This window comes from Sus scrofa, chromosome 1 (assembly GCF_000003025.6).
Source record: "Sus scrofa isolate TJ Tabasco breed Duroc chromosome 1, Sscrofa11.1, whole genome shotgun sequence".
NCBI lineage: Eukaryota > Metazoa > Chordata > Mammalia > Artiodactyla > Suidae > Sus > Sus scrofa.
Window position 1 is genome coordinate 241139678 of NC_010443.5, and position 12912 is coordinate 241152589.

Here is a 12912-nt window from a genome sequence, read left to right on the forward strand (position 1 = left end):
ACAAAGGCAAGGACTTAACTGTAAATACAAACTAGAATGGGTTCCTCACTCGCCTGAATAAGGTGGAAGGAAAGAAGGTCAAGAGGAAAAATTCGTTTACTTTATTCAACTTCTCATCTTGTCCAGGAACCCAGGTAGAAGGGCACACTCTGCCAAGTGGCAAAGTTAGGATTTGCATCCAGGAACTCTGACTCCAGGGTGTGCAGTTTCAACCTCTAGAGTGTACTAATACCAATTTTTGTCACGTCATAATTGAAATAAATACACATCTCTTAAAAAGCCCCAGAGAAAACTCATGGACCCTTGAGAACACATCTCTATACCTCCTCCCATCACCCCAGTTTAGAGAAACATTGATCTACTGGAGTCCCTCTGAAGTGTGCTAAAGAAGATAAGCCTCTTTTTCTGCCCCCTTCACACCATTACCCCAGTGGTGACATAGTGGCTCCAAGATGACACAGGGTGAGAGTGGCGTGGGATAAAGACTTAGCCTATAATCTGTGGGATCATGTGAGCTGGGAATGAGTTGGTGATTAAGAATGGAGATGAAATCTAGGAACTGGCTAAGCATGAGGAGAGAAGACCAAAGAGGCTTCTGAGATGCGTACCCTCCCTGATGGCCTCACTCCAGCCCCATTTCCCCTCTGCTGCCTGAGAGTTTATGGGGATATGGATTGCCTCCACAAAGGCAGGATGTTCTACAACTAGTCACCTGAAGAATTCATTCCTTTTCAAACATTTACTGAACACTTGCTGTGTTCTAGGACTTGTGGAAATGGTTGGGAACAATGACATTAGCATTAGGGTGTAGTCCTATCCTATCTACCTTAGGAGAGATGGGCAGGCCCAGGAGTTAAGAGCAGTATTCTGTGCCTCAGTTTCTTCACAGATGAATTGGAGAAAATCCTAATACTTATACAGTCAACATGGAATTAAATAGACTGTATATATAAAGGTTTAGATCAGTGCCTACCGTGGCATAAGCCCTCATTATTAGCTGTTATAAATTTGAATGGGCCAACCCTGTAAGAGAGAAAGTTGTGCTGGCAACTATGGGAGATTTTTCTTTTGAAGTACATACACTTCTAGGGACACGCAAGGTGGGATTTTGAAGTATCATATCAATCAGGTATGGATTTCACCTTATGAATTTACTTTAGAAACTAACCCATACATTACAGCAACCCTCACTATAGTAGTAGTAGCAGCAGCAACGGCAGCAAATATTTACTGAGCACATATGTATATATTAGGCCACAGTGCTAAGCGGTTTGCACGTGTTATTTAATCTAATTCAAACACTAATGGTTATTACCATAAAGAAACAAAAGTATGGGTCAGAAAAGCAAGCATCCAAAGTTACAGCTGACACATGGTCTGGTGAGGAGGTGAAGTCAGTTTTTATAAGTGAAAATGATCAGTCTTAGCCAATGAGCTATTCTGTCCCTGAGGAGCTCACAGCCTAGGGCGGCAGCAGGCAATTTTAAACAAATTATTATGAAAATGGGAAAAGTGCTGGAAGAGGTGACATGATAATTAAGCTTTTCACCAATCTGTTCCCTCCCCATCACCTTCTTGTTGGTACCTAGATGGCGGGGACCGGATCTCACCCATCTTGGTTCTCCTTGCACCAGCGAAGTACTCGGTAAATATTTGCAGGTTTGGTTTGATTCGAATGAGATATAACGACTCTTTCAGATGGTTCTCAATGACTGAGCTAAGGATTTCTCTAGTGTGGATCACAAGCCCTAAGGGTATGTTATTGTTTTTGAAGTTGGAGCCAGAAATGACAGTCTCTGTTTAAGGATGCAAGAATGCTGGAAATAGGAATGATGTTTATTGCAAGCAAATTTACTAAATGTGGGCGCCTTTGGTTTTCGGGTCATTTACAACTGGTTACCTTGGACTCTTGTATGTTCCAAAAAGTTCCTGGCTGTTATGTTTCCTTGAGTCATGAATTGAAAATGCAAAAATAAGAAGGCAGATCCTATCTTTGCAATGAAAACCCCAAGGGCTCCATTTCATCTGTAACCGGTGCTTGGTGCCAACCTGACCCTTCCCCCAGTCCCATGCTCCTTCTGCCTCTGCAAGGACACCCTCAGACAAAGAGAGATCATCACCATTCATCCCACCTTTAGGAAGTTCTGTGCCACAGGCAGGGTCCTCTTACCAAGTGAAACCTCCTGACTAGAGCTTTCTCCCACTTGTCCTACCTCCCCCAACCAGGACCACCGGAAGCCGTATCAGAGTTCTTTGCCTCAAGACAATCCTTTTGAGATTAGGTATTACCACTGCCATATTCACGGTTTCTTTCAGCATCCTCCACAGAGTATTGTTTCTGGTCTCCTCATAACCTGCTCAGGTTAAGTAGATGTGTGAACCCAGAACTGAACATGATACTCTGGACATGGTTTAACTAGCACAGTAAACCTGGACCATGTTCTTTTTTTTTTTTTTTTTTTTTTTTGTCTTTTTAGCTATTTCTTGGGCCGCTCCCACGGCATATGGAGGTTGCCAGGCTAGGGGTTGAATTGGAGCTGCAGCCACCAGCCTACGCCAGAGCCACAGCAACGCTGGATCCGAGCCGCATCTGCAGCCTACACCACAGCTCACGGCAACGCCGGATCGTTAACCCACTGAGCAAGGGCAGGGATCGAACCCGCAACCTCATGGTTCCTAGTCGGATTCGTTAACCACTGTGCCACGACAGGAACTCCTGGACCATGTTCTTTAAAACAGCTTTCTTGTTTCTGAAACAAGACTCCACCTCTGATGCAGCTTGAGTGTATAGTGAACTGGATTCCATAGTTCTTCTCCTGTTACTGCTGTCAAGACAGATGGCCAGTGCCACATAATAAGGATGCATCAATCCGAGGACTCTGAAAGCTGGTGAGAAACTGCCATGAGTGGGGAAGCAAAGGAGGTTGCCTCCTCTCCCTGCACAAGTCCCTGGATGTACGGAGTGAATTTATGTGATGGGGACCAGACCCCAGGAGAACAGGCAGAGGAAGAAGGCCTTGAGAAAGAACATAGGCATGGGGTGAGGAGAGTCAGGCTTGAAGCACACTATTCTTCATGCCATGAAGTGGAGGTGCCAACACCTTTGCTCACAGGGAGGAGATATGACAAGGACAAAGTGGCATGTAGCCTAAGTATTCTGGATGACTTCTGGTCTCAACTCATTAGATCATATGGACAAGAAATATCAGTCTGGTATCCAGAAAGCAGTATTGACCTTTTGACATTTTCCCTGAGGTCTCTTTTAAATAGGCAAAATGAAGAGATTTCCTGAGTCATGCCCTCGTTATTAGCTGTTATAAATAATTTTGCTGAGTGAATCACAGCAAAATTCTTCTTTGCTTATGTATCTCCCCAGCACTGGCCATGCTTACATAGCTGCACCATTTTCCTCAGACAGAAGTTCCTTTCTTCCCTTTCTCTCTTCCCAAACCTATAAAACAAACTCTCTGATTGGGGGAGCCAGTGGAAGAAAGCCTAACTCTTGATTCTCTAGCTCTTTTCTCTCTCCTACCTTTAACTGTATTGTTCACATTTATCCATTCTTTCAAGAGTTGCTTTGAAAATGTTCAAAGCCATTACAGGATGCATGTTTTGGTAGGAAAAGACTGTGCTTGTAAAGCAGTGTTTACTCACCTAAGTGAGTTAGTATTAGTACTTCTGACTTCTCCCACCTTTCAATTGCAGGTGCCTGTAGGGGTTTGGGGGCCTGAGAGGAAGGAAAGGAATATAGAATAAACAACAACAAAAAAAAGCCTGGACTTAAATTCAGTTCAGCCACTTGCCACCTATGTGATCCTGGGCAAATCATTTTAACTTCTCCGAGTCTCAGTTTTATCATCTGTAAAAGGGGATGACATAGCTATCAGATTAAACAGGATAATGAATGTGCGGCATTTAGTGTGCGTGTGGAAATGATATACCCCTTTCATAGCAAGTCACATCAGCCAACAACATTAGGGTTCAGCCTAGGAAATGTGCTCACGTGTCTCAGACTACATTCGTTTCCTGGAAAAATTTGCATTATAGTGGGGGAGATAGGTGGAGTAGAGTAAGAGCAACATAGCAGAGCATGATGAGAGGACAATTCAGGACTGTGAAGGAGGCAGAGCTCAGCAGGCTCCCTGAAAAGGCAAGTTTTGAAGGGAAACCTGCTGGATGGCCAGATGTGACCACAAAAGAAAACAGAGGAAAGGAAAGTGTGGTGCCTGTACAGGGGGAGAGAGTTGCAACACAGAATGAGTAGGTGGTAGGGCTGGAAAGCAGATGGAAGGTAGATATTCAACTGATTAAGGTCTAACTTTCCTGTTCCATTGTTGGAGCTACAAACAGGTCCATTAAATGGACTTTTGCACAGACTCACAGGGTATGAGTGAAAACCAGTCCAGAAAGCTTTAATGTCAAGACCAAGCGGGAAGAAAGAAAAGAGGGGCAAGTCAGAGAAGGGTCACTGTTTCTCACTTTTCCAGGCAGATTTGGTGCCAATGACTCCAACAGAGGATGGAGGTATTCTGACAGCTTGTGGTCCCCAAGGAAACTGGGTTCTTCTGCATCTCCTCACTTAGCCCGTAATAGGATCAGTGTGGCTATCATTGCCTCAGCCTGTCTCAGGAGAATGATCTTCAGCTCTTCTCTTTTATGGGACCAGCTCTAACTTTTACGAGAGTCATCTGTCATTCAGACCTGAACTATTTAGGTAAGAGTGACTGTGAGTTCTTTAAAAAACGTATAGCTAAAAGCCTGTCCCACTTTTAACACTCTGAACAGAGCACTGGTTCCTGCATGTAAACTGCTGGTGGCACCCATAATCTTTATATTTAAAGTCTACCTGTTTCAACCACTTTAGGATAGTGTTATCTGCTTATAGACTCAAGGTCCCTTCAAAAGAATTTTTCATTCCAAGATGTATGAATACCAGGTTCAGGCTGTCAGAAGGTCCCTCTATAGGTTCAAGAGAAGGTGTGTGAGATAATGGGGTGGGGAACAGAAGGCCCAGGAAGGAGAAGAGAGCAGGAGCAGAAAGAGCACTGTGGGGAGGCCTGGGGGATATCGTAAATACCCAGAGGCATATCTGGGAAGCTGGGATGGGCAGTGGGCAGAGGAAAGGGCAGACTTAAGAAATAAAGCCCAGGACAGCCCACAATGCTAAAAAGGTAAGACAGATGTCAATCACAGGGAAAATCTGGGGCAAGGAGGTAGGGCTCCTCTTCCATGGAAGTAAGATGAGAGAGTTTCTTTCCAGTCAGTCGATTCTATTTTCTCTATACAGGAGGAGAGGTCATTCTATCTGGGGGAGAGATGCTGGGGTGAGAGTGGGGAGAGGGAACGACATAGATGGTGCCTGAGGGCCCCAGAGGAAGTGCTTGGATGGAGGATGGAGACCGCAGGGGCAGGAGCAGGAATTAGGGCTTTTGCTGTTCACACCCTCCATTCCCCTAAATCTCCCTGTAGAAGCGAAGTGCCAAGTACAGATGACCAAGACCACAGGGGAAGAGACTGGGTTGCTCTGGGGTCTTCAGAAGGCATAAGTGACTGGGAGTTCCCCTCATGGTGCAGTGGAAATGAATCTGACTAGGAACCATGAGGTTGCAGGTTCAATCCCTGGCCTCGCTCAGTGGGTTAAGGATCTGGCATTGCTGTGGCTGTGGTGTAGGCTGGTGGCTGCAGCTCAGATTCAACCCCTAGCCTGGGAACCTCCATACGCTGTGAGTGCGGCCCCAAAAAACCAAAAAACCAAAAAAAAAAAAAAAAAAAAGAAGAAGAAGAAGGCATAAGTGATTGAAGTGATCACTGCCTTCAGGAAACTGGAAGGTCAACCTCAGGAGGTTGTTGGAAAACGATGGATAAGAAATGACCAGAGAAGGATAAGACATATCCTCTGTGTCAACTCACAGTTTCCTTCCTCTTCCCCATTTTTAAAAAGACATTTCCAACTTTAGAATGTTCGAGCTGGAAAGGATCAAGTAGTCAAATCCTCACATTTTGCCACAGGGAGAAGAGGCAAGGACATTACAGAATGATGGGTGCTCCAACAGAAAGAGCAGGGTCACATGGGAATACTTGTGAAGGACACTTAATTCCAGCCAGGGGGTGACCTCCCCAGGGAGGCTCTCCAACTCAGATGCAGGAAGGCGATCCAGGAGTTCCAAGGACTTTGTGGATCAGTGTCAGCTACTGCCCACACAGCCTGCCTTAGCCAGTGAGTTTCTCCTTTTCCCTCCTTCACCCCCAGGCGTGACTACCTTCTGGGGTTCTCCCACACTCACAGGCACACACCCACACTGGCTTGGAGCCCTGGTTGCCCCTGGGAATGGTCTTACAGGGTGGCAAGCTCTTAGGGTACTTGACTGGGACTAGAATTTCATTGTGGAAAATCTCCCCAGGCTCCAACCGCTGACTCATCCCTTGAGCCTTGTCCAAGAAATCATTTTCCAAGATTGCACAAACTCACATGCAGAAGAGCTATCAATATGTTCGCATTTGTATCCACGTCAATCTCCTTTCCTTATTCCTTGATATAATGAGTTATCTAATTATGGTGACATCTGTTGAGGAGGAATCTAGCTTCCCTCCCCCGAACAGAACCCAGTACAGGGCTCTTTTGGGGAGATCACATGCTGTGGGGTTTATGGGAGATGGGGCAAAACCCCACCAGGAATCAGCCACGGCTGCCACATGGTTCTTGTTATCCCCAACAGCCAGCTACAACCTATCATGGCACCATCTCAGACACCGGCAGACCCACAGACTGAGCCGATATTAGAGCTACAGGCTCACTGCTCACACACCTCTCTATTTCTAGCCCAGGCTGACTGAGAAGTCAAGAGCGAAGGCAGGAGAACACATGCTTACGTCACCTTTGCCTAATAATTAACACACATGCTTTCTTTTAATCCAGAAATGAGTTCGTATTTGTTAATATCATGTGACCTGGAAATTAAGGTATTTGCAAATTCTCTCTCATGTCCGCACTCCTTAAAGCCAGAGTTTAAGGTATGGTCAACATTCATTTATTCAACAAACACTGAGCAACTAGGGACTGGGTACCAGATGCTGGGTTGGGAGGGTGGTCTGGAGACAAGCAATCTTTGGAGAATTTAACATCCAGTGACACAAATGAAAGCTACACAGGCAGATGGGGCCCAACATTTGAAGAGGGTGCTGAGAGAGAGAGACTTAGAAGACAGGGCCATCCAGTCCAGGGCTTCCGTTTTGTCATAGCTTCAAGGTATCTTTAGAAACTGAAGCATCTTCACCTTCTATACTGAAATCCAAAAGACTCGCAGTGGCACAACCCAATAAGCCAAACTACATTCAGCAGGGTCAGTGACTTCCCAGTACACTTGGATTGATTTTGCTGGTGCTTCTCACTGTTCATTCTCCCAGGGCAATTGTGAGTGGCTTTGGATTTTATTTTCAAGCTTCCTATGTCTTCTGGGTAAATGTCACTGTAGTACATATTTCTGCAGCATTTCTCTTCTTGATATACCAGTCCTAATTAAAGGGAGGGGACAGAGGACCCACGTCAAACACAGGCCCTCGCTGTTTGGTAAGATCTTGTTCTCTGCTCTAGCACTAAGTGTCATTTGGAAATATTTTTTCAATTAAAAAAATTCTTCCACTGACTTTTCTAGGAAATTCCTAATGGCACAGTCATCAAAAAAAATAAATAAAATTTTAAGAATCTAGTGATCCCAGTAATAGAACTTCAGGGCTATGTAGGACTTTGAAGATCATTTAATCAAATCTCTTCGTTTTTCAGGTGTAAAATGCAAGGCACAGATTAGGGCCTAGAAAACACATGCTGTAGGATTTCCTCTGTGTCCTTTCCATACTCAGATTCTTAGGTCCCTTCCATTACCCACACAGTTTATTTTTTCCTTTAAAGACCAAAGTATCCTTGAATACAAATAATACTTTGCTTACAGCACCGTTACATTCTATTCAAAAACTTATATCCATTCTTTCGATCACTTATTCATTCTACAAATATTTTTTTTAAGTACATACTATGTAAAGACATTTTGCTACTCACTGAAGAAGACACAAAAGTAAAAAAGGCACAGTCCTTCCCTCAAAAACTCAAATAATGTAAATATAATAGTAATAGTAATAATAATTATAGCCATTGCTTATACAAAATTCACTATATTCTAGGGACTGTTCTAAGCCTATCATATATATTAACTCATTAAATCCTCATAGCAACCTTGGGAGAAAGGTATTCTGCTTACCCCCATTTCATCAATGAGAAAACAGAGACCTGGGAAGGGTGAGGGACTTGTCCACCTGGGGCCACAGAACCAGGAAGTGGTAGAGCTATGATTTGAATCCAGTCTGGTGCTAAGATAAAAAGCAACCACTGCTATCAGAAGAGAACATGTGAAGAGGTGTGAAAGCTCCAAGGAGGAAGATTCTTTTCAGGTAGGAAAATTGGGAAAGATTTCATGTCAGAAGTGGCACCTGAGTAGGGTTGCCAGATTTAGCAAATAAACATACTGCTGCTGACTTGTGACCCTCTCCGTGTGAAGGTAGATTTGGGGGCAGTAAGACAACATGTATAAAAGAGGGATTCTTAGAAGCAGCAATCCAAATGGTCTCCTTAAGCTGAAGATTCTCCCACTCCTTCCAATCCCTCCACTCATTTCATCTAGAAAGAGAGATATGGTTCTGTTGCTCTCTACTTAAAACCTTTTAGTGGCTTAGGATTCAGTTCTGACTCCTTCACTTGAGATTTACCCCTCTCACTCATCCACATCCATTTGCTCATGCAGTCCATTTCTCAACCTTATTGCAGAAGAACTTCCATCACCATAACAACCAACTCCTCATAAACCTCGGTTGTTTCCCATGGCCCAGACGGTACTAATTCTCCAACTAGCTTTCAAGGCTGTACACAGGCCAGGCCCTCATAGCCAACACCCTTTTGCCAAAGAAATAATCTTCTCTAACTGGGTCCTTCGGAATTCGGGAGCACATTCTGCTCATGGACAGCTCCACACTTTGACCCATCTCATCCCAGAAAAGATGAGAATCATGCTTCTATTTGGCTCCGCCTATTCCCTCCAGCCTAACCCAAGTTGACCTCCCCTCCTCCACAATCCTTTCAGCCTCTGCCACTCATTCAGTCAGACCCTGACCTTTCTACTTTTCCAACACCAAAGTGCGGTGCTCAGTTCTGTTCCCTGCAGAGCTGCAGCAGGACCATTGATCCCATGGGGGCGTCTGGAGTGTCATCCCTAGGCCTTTGCTTTCAGAGATGATTATTTTATTTCGATGTGTTTTTGTTGGCAGCGGTCTGAAGCATCACACATCCAACTCAATGTGCGATGTGCATCATACAGTGCTCTTAGGAGAGGAGTAAACAGTGAGACTCGCAAGCGGCTGTCATTTGTCTCAAAATGTCTCCATTCTGAGAATTGCAGACTGCAGATAAGATCTGTCAATCAAAAGTCAGGAACATTGTTAAAACTGGCAAAGATTCTTTTCAAACTTTTTTTTTAAAGAAGAAAATCCAAACTCCTTAGTCAGGCCCTTAAAGTCAAGGGCTCTCAAGAGATCATTTATCAACTAATCAATCAATTAACTAATTCAATAGATATTTATGGACCGCCTGCCACATGCCAGGCACTTTGGCATACGTTGCAGAAGGTATTAAACAAAAAAGACAAAATCCTTGCTCTCCTGGAGCTGCTTCTCATTTTAGTAGAGATATAGATAACAAATGCCTAAGCCAGGGTCTGCTGATGGGGGTCATGGGTCAAATCCAGCTTTCCACCTATTATTATAAATAAAGTTTTATTGGAACACAGCCATGCTCTTTTATTTATGTACCGTCTATGGCTGCTTTCACACAACAACAGCAGAGTTGAGCAGTTGTGATGGAGACCGTATGGCCTGCAAAGCCTAAAATATTTACCATCTGGCCCCTTTACAGAAAAAGTTTTCCAACCTATGACCTAGAAAAATAAGTATATATATATTTTATTATTTTTTAAATTATTTTTAGGGCCACACCTGCAGCACATGGAGGTTGCCAGGCTAGGGGTCAAATCAGAGCTGCAGCTGCCAACCTATGCCACAGCCTTAGCCACACCGGATCCAAGCCGCATATGCAACCTACACCACAGTTCACAGCAGTGCTAGATTCTTAACCCAGCGAGTGAGGCCAAGGATTAAACCCGCATCCTCATGGATACTAGTTGGGTTCACTTCCACTGAGCCACAATAGGAACTCTGTAAAATAAGTGTATAATATATCGGGTGATAATTCATTTCATGAAGAAAAGTGATGTGAAGATAGAAATGACAGAGAGGCGGGGTCCCTGGATGCACACTCTGATAATGTGACCATGGAGGAGAGATCTGAATGGAGGAAGGAGCAAGCCATAAGAGACAAGATAACTGAGGAGGGGATCCAGAGAAGAAACAGCAAGTGCAAGCACCATGCCGCAAAAATAACAAGAAGGCTGTGGGCCTGATGCTGAGTGAGTGAGAAGAGACAAAGAGATAGGGTCGACCAGATGTTGAGGGGCCAGATTATGATGTTCTGGACCTTGGTTTTATCCTGAGTGTGATGTGAAGCCATAGCAGGTTTGGAGCAAAAGGTGGTCTGATTATGTTTTGAAGGATCTCTTGGCTGTGTAGAGAGAAGGGTGTTGGGTCAAGAAGCAGAAAGGCCAGGAGTTTCCATCGTGGCGCAGTGGAAAAGAATCTGACTAGGAGCCAGAGGGTTGGTTGTGCGTTCAGTCCCTGGCCTCGCTCAATGGGTTGGGGATCCGGCTTTGTCCTGAGCTGTGGTGTGGGTCGAGGAGGTGGCTCAGATCCCTTGTTGCTGTGGCTGTGGCATGGGCCAGCGGCTTCGGCTCCAATTAGACCCCTGGCCTGGGAACCTCCATGTGACGCAAGTTCGGCCCTAAAAAGATAAAAGACAAAAAAAAAAAAAAAAGAAGAAGAAGCATAAAGATCAGTTAAGAAGGTGATACACCAGTCCAGGTAAGGTTCACATCTTGGACCAGGTCCATAGCTGTGCAGTGATGAGAGGAGGTCTAATTCGGGGTACATTTTAAAGGTAGAGGTGCTAGGATTCCCTGAAGTTTAGCTGTAAAGTAAAAGAGACCCCATGGTTTTTGGCCTGAGCATCTTGAAGAATGGAACGGGCATTTACGAGATGGGGAAGAGGAGGAATATTAAGGGATTGAGTGAGTGGGTGTCAGGACTTTTGCTTTGGAGGTGTAAGTGTGAGTGTTTATTAAATGGTGACGTGGGGTAGGCAGCTTTACCATGACTGCCCTCCCTGGCTCACCTCCTACAGCCTGAGGTCCTTCTGACCCTTCCAGCTTACTTCCTACTCTCTCCTTCTCAGCCCTACTGTCCTGTTCTGCAGGTCTTTTGCTCCTCAGCAGGTGGCACACCTTTTGGCCTGATGGCCCTTCCAGTGTGGCTTCTCAGAATGCCTTTTCCACACTCCCTTTCTGCTGGCTGCACCTCCTCCTTAGGGTTACAATTTAAACATGAGCTCCAGAGAAGAGGCCTTTCCAGACCACCCTACCAACGTGGTCCCCCTTCCATCATTCCCTACCTCAGCTCCCATAGCTTACCTACCCAGTACTTACCTACTACAATGATTTTATCTGCTTGTTTACTTCTCTTCTGTCCACCCTCCTGGCCCCTCTCACATCCCACAAAACTGAAAACTACAGGCAATATGTAAATAAATGAGAAGTCTGTATCTGCCTTGCTCATTATTGTTTGCCTGGAGCTTAGCATAGTCTCTGTCACATAACTTTTTAACTTTTTCAGCTACAGAACCCTCTCCTCACGCTGAAATCCTGTGCAGGAGAGTGGTATACTCATTCATTTATTCATTACTCAGATAAAACAGGTGTGACTCTGGTTGAATTGGCACCGAGGGGCCTCATATTGTGGCCCCTAAACTGAAAACTGTTGTTCTCATCCAACTGGATACCTCCCACACTCCAGTTATCAGAGCATAAGAATGTCCAAGGGGTTCTGTTTCCTGGGGCTGTTAAATGCTAAAAGGAAAAAAAAAAAAAAAAAGGAATGCTAACATAAGATTGGTAACACTTTATTTTGCTAAATAAAGACAGGAAAAAAATAAACAGCTACTCTATTAGTCAGACTGGGCTGCAGGAACAACTCTCCAAGCCTCAGAGCCAAAGTTTATTTTTCACTCACACTACGTGCCCAGTGAGGCTGGCAGGGTCATGATCACTGTGGGAGCCAGGTTGACAGAGGCTGTGTCTTGACACGTGTTCCCATCATCTCTGAGGAAGGAAGGTGGAATTGCCCAACTCTCAAAAATTCTGCCCGGAAGTGACATGTTCTTTCTACTTATACTTCATTAGTGAAAACAAGTCACTTGTCTAGATCTAACTGTAATGGGGACTGGGAGTTTTTTTTTTTCTTTTTAGGGCCACACACATGGCATATGGAAGCCCCTAGACTAGGGGTTGACTAGCTGAAGCTGCCAGTCTATATCACAGCCACACAATACGGGGTCCGAGCCACATCTGTGACCTACACCCCAGCACACAGCAACACCGGATCCTTAACCCACTGAGTGAGGCCAGGGATCGAACCCACGTACTCATGGATACTAGCTAGGTTCATTACTGCTGAGCCACAGCGGGAACTCTGGGACTGGGAATATTAACTTTTCTATATGCCTGAACCCACATCCTTATGGAGACTAGTCAGGTTCATTACCACTGAGCCACACTGGGAACTCCGGAACCGAGAATATCAATCTTTCTACATGCCTGGAAGGTAAGAGTCAGAATAGTTTATGGCCAGCAACCCCAACTCCTCCAACTACCAGTGACTATGACAACTATTTTATAAAAGGAATGGCACTGTAGCACCAAGAACATC

General features: G+C 44.8%; 1 long non-coding RNA gene across 1 annotated transcript in view; it reads right to left on the minus strand.

Moving 5' to 3' along the window:
• LOC106509214 overlaps positions 5792-12912 on the minus strand; it is a 406803-nt gene continuing 399682 nt past the window's right edge. The window contains exon 6 of the long non-coding RNA XR_002336987.1: positions 5792-7512. This is a non-coding gene — a long non-coding RNA (uncharacterized LOC106509214). The remainder of the gene's footprint in view (positions 7513-12912) is intronic.